The sequence below is a fragment of the Rhipicephalus sanguineus genome, chromosome 4 (genome assembly GCF_013339695.2).
Source record: "Rhipicephalus sanguineus isolate Rsan-2018 chromosome 4, BIME_Rsan_1.4, whole genome shotgun sequence".
Lineage (NCBI taxonomy): Eukaryota > Metazoa > Arthropoda > Arachnida > Ixodida > Ixodidae > Rhipicephalus > Rhipicephalus sanguineus.
In genome coordinates, this window is record NC_051179.1 from 122891872 (window position 1) to 122901253 (window position 9382).

Genomic DNA, 9382 nt, shown 5'->3' on the forward strand with positions numbered 1-9382 from the left:
CTATCAAGTGTCACAGCTCGACACTTGAAGCACGCTATAGTTTCCTTCGCTGCTTCGGCCGCCTTTGCAACAGCAGCGCTGTTCAAACAGAGTATTCATTTTTTTGCTTTTGTGCACAGTAGAAGTAAGACATACTATGGAAGAGGCAGCAAAGGAAAGACACGACAAAATGGTGAAGCACACGAAGAAGGCAGCACAGCTTGGCATGGCTGTGTCCCTTCATGAATCTTCCTAATCTTAATCTAGTTCTGGGATTCACACCTGACTATGCGCACTGCGTGCTGCTAGACGTAACACGTCAGTTCACCAAGTTGTTCTTGCAAAGAGTAGGGGAGAAGTACTACATCGGTGATCCGAGACACCTCACCATCCTCGATAAGAGACTTTACAGTGTCAAGCCCCCTGCCAATTTCCTCAGGCTGCAACGCTCGCTTTTGTTAAGGAAATACTGAAAGGCGAGTGAGTGGCAGCAGTGGCTGCTTTGCGCCGTCACGAATGGACGAACTCTTAGATGCCAAGTTTTCAATCCACTTTGGATTACTCGTTCCAGGTGGGTCATTGCTCTTGCAGGATATTGTCAGCACCGTAGATGTCTCTACAAGCACGGATTGTCTCGTAAAATTTGTAGTGCATGTCCAGTTTCTTTTTTCAGTATCACATATTACCTATAATGTGCATCAGCTCCTGCATTTGCCCGAGAGTGTTGCCCAGCAGGGTCCCCTTTGGGCGCATTCATGTTCAGCATTGGAATCTAATCTTGGGTGAGTGAAGGAGCTGATGACATCTGCTAAGGGTGTTCCTATGCAAACTGTAGAGCGGCTAATGATGGAGAGCTGATTCGTGCGCCTGAAGGCTTTGACCAGCTCCGATGTCCAATCACTTGTCAGCAAGGATAAGATCCTACACCAAGGACGGTTTGGCCCTGTCAGGTAGAACCATGCAGCTCCTCAACTTCTTTTGGAGCTTGTAAAATCAGGATTCGCGATATTGTAGGTGGCCCTACAGAGGAGCACGATAGCTTGCGTCGCCTCAGTACATTCTTCACAGTGAGCAGTCCGCAAGGCCTAACAAAACTGACTCCACGGCTGCAATCACTCCTTGTGGACAATGTATTAAAATTGCTCGCTTGCTTTCATTTAGAGATACAGCTGACCGAGTGCGAGTCTTTGCTGTATGAGACAAATTTTACAAGCATGTCTTAGCATACTGCACACATTATCAAGGAAGAAAGGGTCTACGCAACAAACCTTGTTGAAATAGAGGCTGGTATTGTTTTGTTCTATGTGTCTAGATGGAAATTCAATCACAATCCATTTTGTATCGCTTTCCTTCAGGGCTTTGTTTTGAATTTCGTGTTCACATTGTGCAACTTTTTTCCAAAGCATTCTAATCTTACTAGTTGGGGTGTGCAAATACTCGAATAGAAATCAAACTATAGCATTGCAAGTGATTCGATTTGTGAATCGATTGAAGTTAAACCTCGATCTAACGAAATTCTCGATGAGCAGAAATATTTCAGTTTTCACAACTCCATGCCCATAGAACACCAGGCATTTTGAAACTCCGTACTATTAAAACATGTTCATCCATGGTTTCAATATAATGAAGTTTCACAGCTGCAACAGTGAAAATAGCGATAATTTGAAATATCTGCAAAGGTCAGTAGCCACATGGTTGAGTTGAACATGGTTTTTGTGCACGATTTTTGCAATAGACTTTTTTTTTTTAATTGCGACCCATGCGACTAAGAGCGGCCGCTGAAGTGGAGCAGCGCACTTTCCGACAGCGGCATCAGGTGAAAGGGCGCACTCAACCATCTCCTCGCCTTTGGAGTGGCTAAGAGGGAGAGTATAACGCTGATTTGTTGCATGGAGGAACATTGCCGTGCACACTATTTTAGCGCCTCTACGCAGCCAGCATGGTGGCGTATTTTCGTATTGCCGCACGTGTCGTGCATCGGCACCCGATATAGTGTTTTTCTTGTCACCACTTATCAGCAAGAAGCATGATCAGCCATAGAGGCAGCAGCGCTGAACACAATCATCTCTTGCTTATTTTCTTAGCAATTCTTCAAGAAATATGTTGCCGACACAGCTGATATCTGCAAACGATCTCGACTGGCGAGAAAAGGCGCATGTTATGAGAATGCTGGTAATAGACCAGTCTTAAGAGATTGTTCTTGAGAGAATGCATAGCGGTGACTGAAATTCGTTGCACCGTGCCGAGTCTTGCTTTTCGTTGCACATATGCGTGCGCAATGTCGCAAAACAGACAATATTAGCACCATGAATGGAGGCGCCGTAACTCATGTTGCCTTGTTTTCATGCAGTTTCAGTCCGCAGCTCTTTTGGGTTCATAACATGCGACGGTTTTCAACTTTGCTCATTCAGTGGAGCAAGTGGTTTATTATGTACTGATGGGCTAGTTGGCGAGTCATGATTTTCGACTAGGCAGCGCACAAAAGGGCAACAACAAAAATTTTATCAGAACCACGTGTTTTTTTGTTGTTTTTTTGTTGTGCTTTCTTCGTGTTTTCTTCTGGTCCTCCTCGTATTCACTGCTGTCATAGCGCATGTGCGCGTTCACATACATAAGCCGGGTCTTTCGACAATAAATCACCAGTTGCAGTACAGCGCTTGTGTTTGCATCATTTACGTGTGCGTATTTGTTGCCCTTTTGTGCGCTGCCTACAAGTTCGATCCAAGTAGGTCGCGAAGCTTCGGACGAAAAGCGGTTCAGAACCCATTGCCAGCAACATCAGCATGGAGAGTTATGGGTGCAGCGATTGAAGCGCGACTAGGTGTGGAGGGAACGAACACTAGTAGCGAAAAACCAAGTTTTATTCAAGGGTGAAGCAATCTTAATGTTTCACAGGTGACGTATTTTTTCCCGAACAATATTACGTAGAATCAATGTGAAAAGATTTTATGACAGTGTCTAATTATTACGAAAAAACAATTTTCTTTGCGCCCTCTCAAGAGACGTACACGCCATATTGTTGTTCAGTGCAGCCCTTGCCGTGTCTGAAAAGGCGTGCTCGTAAAGTTAGTCTGCGACGACACGTCCCTCATGTGTTTTGGTGCTCCGCATTTGAACGCCTTCTCTGAATTATTGTCATGAGAAATTAATTTTTGCTGTGCTCGGAGTTGTCAAGTGCGTTTCATCGTTGGTGAACGTGTTCATGACTGTGCCCAACTGACAACGGGACGATGCGGATAACATTTGCCGCCGAGTGCTTGCTTCGGTACCCGCGGGAACCATGAGCTGTGCAAGGACGCAATGGGCGACCAGCCCTGCCCAGGTGGCGCGCCTAAAACTGACACAAACGCTGTCCGCGATAGAAATAAGTAAGAGACGGTTAGAGTATTGGTGGCAGAAAAGTAGAGATAAAGTACAAAACTAAATAATTGGGGGAAAAAAAGGTCATTCTGCCTTAAGAGGCAGAGAGATGGACCGTGAATTTATATTTTTTGGTATAATAACATAGATTTAATCAATGTAGATAAGGCATTAGGAGAACATGAAACAAGGAAGTTTTTTTTTTCTTTCTTTTTTTTCTCCTTCGAGTCTGGTGGCAGACATGTCACCGCCCCGTTATAAAGGGGACGCTCATAGCATCCATGGATGGATGGATGGATGGATGGATGCTATGAGCGTCCCCTTTATAACGGGGCGGTGGCAAGTGTGCCACCAGGCTCGAAAAAAATAGAAAACAAGAACAAAAACCAAAACTTCACTCTTTTTTTCTTAGCGTTGGCCTAGTGTCTTTACTTCAATTAAAACTATTTTACTCCAGAAGAAAAAAAAAAGAACTTAAGTTTTCAGCTCCGTTCTCTCGTTCTCTGCCCTTTACGGCAGAATGTCCTTATTTTTTTCCAATATTTATTTTTGTCCTTTCGCTCTAGTTTTCTGCCACCAATACTCTAACCGTCTCTTACTTATTTCAATCGCGGGTGTGTTCAGCTTTCCATTGTCTCTAAAACCCAAGGCGTCATGTAGGCTCGTGCCCAAACGTACACCTGGGTGGATGTCTCCACATTCAATCAGAACATGCTCCGCCGTTTCCTGATCTTCCCCGCAGCACGTGCATTGTTGTTCTTCTTTACTGAATCTCGCTTTATAACTACCCGTTCTAAGGCAACCCGATCTCGCTTCAAACAGTAAAGCGCTTCCCATTGAATTGTCGTAAAATGCCTCCCTCCTTATTTCATTTTTGCCCTTTCGGTAGTTACTCAAAGCCGGTTTTTCTCCATAGCTGCCATCCAGTAAATCCTCTCCGCCTCTCTGACTTTTCGCTTAACGCTCTTTGTTGACATACTGCTTACACTACCCGCCGTATATTTACTAGTGAGCCTCCTAGTTCTTTTTCTCCACCGTGTGTCCACGCTCTTCCTATACAAGTAACGGAACACCTTCTCTGCCCATCTACTCTCCTTCATATTCCTTAGCCTTTCTTCGAACCTTATTTTGCTCTGAGCCTCCCTCGCCTCAAAACCTGCCCATCCCATATCGCCCTTTACAGCCTCATTTGTCGTCTTCCCGTGAGCACCCAACGCGAGGCGTCCCACAGTCCTTTGATTTATATCCATTCCCGATTGCACCTCTGCCCTCATACACACCACTGAGTTCCCAAAAGTAAGCCCCGGAACCATTACACCTTTCCACAGACCTCGAAGCACCTCGTACCTATTGTATCCCCACAATGCTCTGTGCTTCATTATTGCAGCATTCCTCTTTCCTTTTGCTGCTGAGGCTTTTTCCTGTACCTCCATGCATAAGCGTGCGCAGGGTTCCCCTTCAGGGGGGGCGAAGGTTCGTCGCAGCGCCCCCCTCCCTATTATGTCAATGTATGCGGCTGCCTTGCGCCCCTCTTCTCGCCCCCCCTACAATGTATAGGGCTGACTTTGCGCCCCCCATTCTCGCCCCCTTGCCCCCCCCCCCCCCCCTGCGCACGCCTATGCCTCCATGTACCTGTCACCCTCATTTATCCATACTCCGAGGTACTTGTATTCGCTCACCCTCGGTATTTCTTGACCCTGTATTGACACCGCCTGATCACAAGGGTCATTGAATACCATCAATCCACATTTTGTTACACTAAATCCTAGTCCTAGAGCTTCCCCTTCCCTTCCGCATATATCCGCCAGCTGCTGTATATCCTCTCGACTGTCAGCAAATAAGACAATATTGTCAGCATAAAATAATCCTGGAAGCTTCTGCTCAATCATCACGCCGCCCTGTTTGTGTGACAGATTAAAACCAAAGTTGCTACCTTCTAGCGCTTTTTCCATATTCACCATGTACAGCATGAATAACAGCGGGGACAAAGGACATCCCTGTCTCAGCCCCTTGCTATAAAAAACTGGAAATGAGAGCATAGAATCAAAGTCTGGCACCTGATACTTAAATGACAAACAAATAATAAATATCTGACGAGCTGGCTAAGAAGCGCACAGTAGTACAACTAGTTACCGCGCGGCTTGGAGGAGTAGTGGAAACGTGCGCTGAACAGCAGTGCGTTCTTGCTTTTGTGAATTGTTTTGTAGTTTGGCGTCGCAGGGGCCGCAATGCCGCCGGTGATACTTCGCTACGGATTCAGCAGTGTTGTGTACGCTGACGACTACTTTCGTGCGGCTGCGCTGTCAAAAGGACGGAAGCTTTGCACTGCAAAATACGTCTTCGACGTCGAGGAGACTGTTTTTGGCACCAACAGCGGGTCAGAAGTTTCAGCAAAATGCCATTCTCAAGTAAAGCAAGCCTCATACGACGTGAAGTTACAGGTAAGTTGTTAGATTTCGCAAAGCTCGTCGCAGCCTGCAGTGTAAATGTGCAGGCTGTTTCACACTTCCGAAAACGCGGAGCGCTAATGTGACACAGCCTGCACATGTAAGTGTTCGCTTTCAAATAAAATTAGTGGATCACTGAGGTCGTCTACTGTTAAGTGGCAGCTGTTTTCATCGAGAATATCACACTTAGTACGATGTTACCTAAGGTTCAGAAGATGTTTCATTCCGCGCTTCTTTTTCACCTTGTTTTGAACAGTATGCACTCACTAATTGCTCGTGTTATTTTTTTTTAAGCTGAGTGCGAATCGTCAGCTTGTAAAGTCAACGTGCACGTGCAAGGCTGGCGTGTGTGGGACCTGCAAGCACGTTGCGGCGGTCGTGCTGAGAATAAATGACGCCGATTCACCGTCAACACACCGCCCGCATGCATGGGGTCGGCCGTCGACCAAGCCTGACTCCTCGAAAGAAGAGCCCATCGAGGAACTTTTTGGAAGTAAGCATAACAAATGCCTGTACCATGCGTTGCTGAGATGAAGTTTGTGTGATCATAGGCGTGCGCAAAAGGTGGCAGCCCCCCCCCCCCCTAGTCACCTAAGAAGAGGGGGGCGCAAAGTCTGCCCCATACATTGACTTAACAGGGGGGGGGTCGCCGCGATGAACCTTCGCCCCTCTGAAGGCGAACCCTGCGCACGCCTATGTGTGTGATCATTGTTGGAATATGTTTTGCTCCAGCGTAACAGGACTGTATTCTCATCTCCCTACCTTACCATCGTCATTCATCACTCTTTCGCTTCCCTGTCCCCCCTCCCCAGTGTAGAGTAGCAGGCCAGAGCAAACTAGCTCAGGCCGACTCTCTGCCTTTCTGCATATAAATTCTCTCTCTCTCTCTCTGAATGTGGAAAGTCCAGCTCAAATTAAGCTCTTACATACTTGTTTGTGTTTTTCACATGAATACCAGCTTAAAGTATAAAAAAATGTTGTTTTGCAGACTACCAGCCAACATATATAGGGGGCAAGCGACCGCGACAGCAGTCTCCAGAATATGCTCTCAAGCACTTCCCAGATATAAAATGTGCACTGCACAGAACACTGAGGAGTCAACTCACGGGAGAAGTTGAAATGGTAGTCCATGACGTGGTGTCAGAGTTAGTGTCGCAGGCTGCTCTAAATGCAGACCTGTGCTTTGTGGAGCAGGTAGTGAAATGGGATGTCAGTATGCCCCTGTACACAATAACAGCCACAAGCCATGTTCCTGCCACACGCAATATTACTGACTGCATTGCTGCCGATCTCAGTGATAATGAGCGTGAATACTTTTCCAAGAACATCACGTGCACCGAAGCTGAAGCTCGCATAATAGCTACCGAGACAATGACTCAAGGGAACTGCAGTCGGTTTGTAACAACGCTCTTTGAGCAGCTGCTCCTAATATGCATGCACACTTTTCTTCTAAGATACACTATGCTGGCTTTGCAGATGGCACAAGGAGAGGTCTCTCAGAATCTCGAGCTCCGTTGCCCACCGTGTCATAACCAGGAAGAAGTCGTTCGAGACGCTTGCAGAGCAACTGCAGAGGTCAAAGGTTCCTCGTGTACCAGCTATCTTGTATGGTGAGGCACTGCTATTTTTATCACTAAATACGCTAATCAATAAATATATGCATAAATAATGCTAACACCTACTTCCGTCTTCGATATAACAGACAGTAATAAAGACAACCTGGCATACGTGCGAGCATAGTTTTTTCTTTCTTCACAAGGCCTCACTTAAGCTCAAGCTCGCCAAAATTCTGCTTAATCAGGCCCTGGGGCTAGCCTAGCCGCGTGCCATGAGTGTATGCGGTCTCCATATGCTTTATCCCCCCACCTAAAGCAGTGGCTGTGCCTCTCTTGAGGTTATCTCTCAACCTGTCAACACTAGCATAAATAAGACACATGACAAAAAACCCGGCTTTTGTATGTATTCTCTTGTAGTCATATTTTTAGTCTTGATACCACAGATTTATCGACTAGCCCAACAACAGGTACTGTTACTCTCAGCCATGATACTAACAGTTTTAAGATGCACTTTTGCTACACATCACACCAAAGTTTCAAATTTTATTAACTGTGCAACGATGTAGCTGCTAACGAACTAACAAATTTCTCTACGCATCTTGCCTTCCAATAGGTACTGCCATGGAACCGGAGGCCAGGAGGGACTTTGAGAGGAAAGTTGGCACTGCTGTGACACAGGTTTGTTGCAAAATCACAGGAATAGTGCCCCGAAGCTTCTGTACACTCCAAAACCCCAACCCACCTTTTACGTAATTTCATACATTATTGGTGCTCCTGGCCACTAACGCTCCAACATTGGGTCTGCTAATATTGAAGCTCACTAATTTAGGCATCTTCCATCAACCAGCAGTGTATAGCATGTTTAATTTGCATTAGTAATCTAAAAGAACGGCAAGAAGGGAAGATGGAAGCTTGCGATCAAAAATCCGTAAACAGGAGGTGTGTGCTCGAGCTCACGTTTCGTAAAGTAGACTTGTCTTCTTCAAGATTGGAACTGATCAGTTCTGACATTGAAGAAAAGTCCACTATTGACGATCCTTCCTGACCACCCTTCTTTTTACACGTGCTGCGATGCCTGCAGTATTTCTGTATATTTTTCTCAATATTTCACTAGCATTTATAATTTCCCACTTATACCGTGTTTCATTTTATTTATATACTTGTTTACAACCTAAACAAAGGCAGGGAAGGCCTGTTTGTCTCGTGTTCTTGGCCACATTCTCCGTCCGCAAAATCAGTGGCTGTCCAACTCGTGACTTCACACCAATTTGTGCAGGCTTATGAACATATGCCTTTAGGGTGCCTTTAAAAATTGTACCTGATTACACATTGGTTTCTACATTTGTAATTCATTGCCAATATTATGTAATGCCACACATTTCATTATATTCGGCTTGAATTAATGTAACCCACTACCCTCTGCTACGCGTAAGCAATTGAAGATACTAAGTAAGGGATGCGGCTTAATTTTCATTAAGCAAAAATAAACCGTGCTGCATGTTTGTTGTGCAGGTAGGCCTCGTCATCAGTCCATTCCAGCCTTGGCTATGCGCAAGTCCCAACAGGCATTTTGAAGCTGGTAGTGATGTGAAATTGCTAGAAATCAAGTGTCCTTATTCAAGGCGAGATGATACTATGATTGACCCTGTGTCACAGCAGAGTTATGTGAACTACATTATTTACGAGGATGGTCACTTGAAAGTTGCTCGCAGCCACCAGTATTACTGCCAGGTGCAAATTGCCATGTATGTCACCAACACAAAGGAATGCTTCTTTTTTGTTTACAGTAGGAAACAGAGTATCATTGTTGTCGTTGAGCGGGATGAAGCAGGGGCGTAGCCTGGGGGGGGTGTTGAACCCCCCCCCCCCCCCCCCCGAAATTTTTCGATTTTGCTGGCCTATATATACACGCACACATACAAACACACGCACAAACATACATAAAGTATGGTTGAACCCCCCCCGCCGAAAAAAATTGCTGGCTACGCCCCTCGGATGAAGCTTTTCTTAGTGCGAACATTCCAAAACTGGAAAGCTTTT

General features: G+C 45.7%; 1 long non-coding RNA gene across 1 annotated transcript; it reads left to right on the forward strand.

The window, feature by feature from the left end:
* Positions 1-7254: 7254 nt before the first annotated feature.
* Positions 7255-9162, forward strand: LOC125758110 (uncharacterized). The gene is made up of 3 exons (XR_007415861.1): positions 7255-7396; positions 7956-8020; positions 8855-9162. It is a non-coding gene; the product is annotated as an uncharacterized LOC125758110 (long non-coding RNA).
* Positions 9163-9382: the final 220 nt, after the last annotated feature.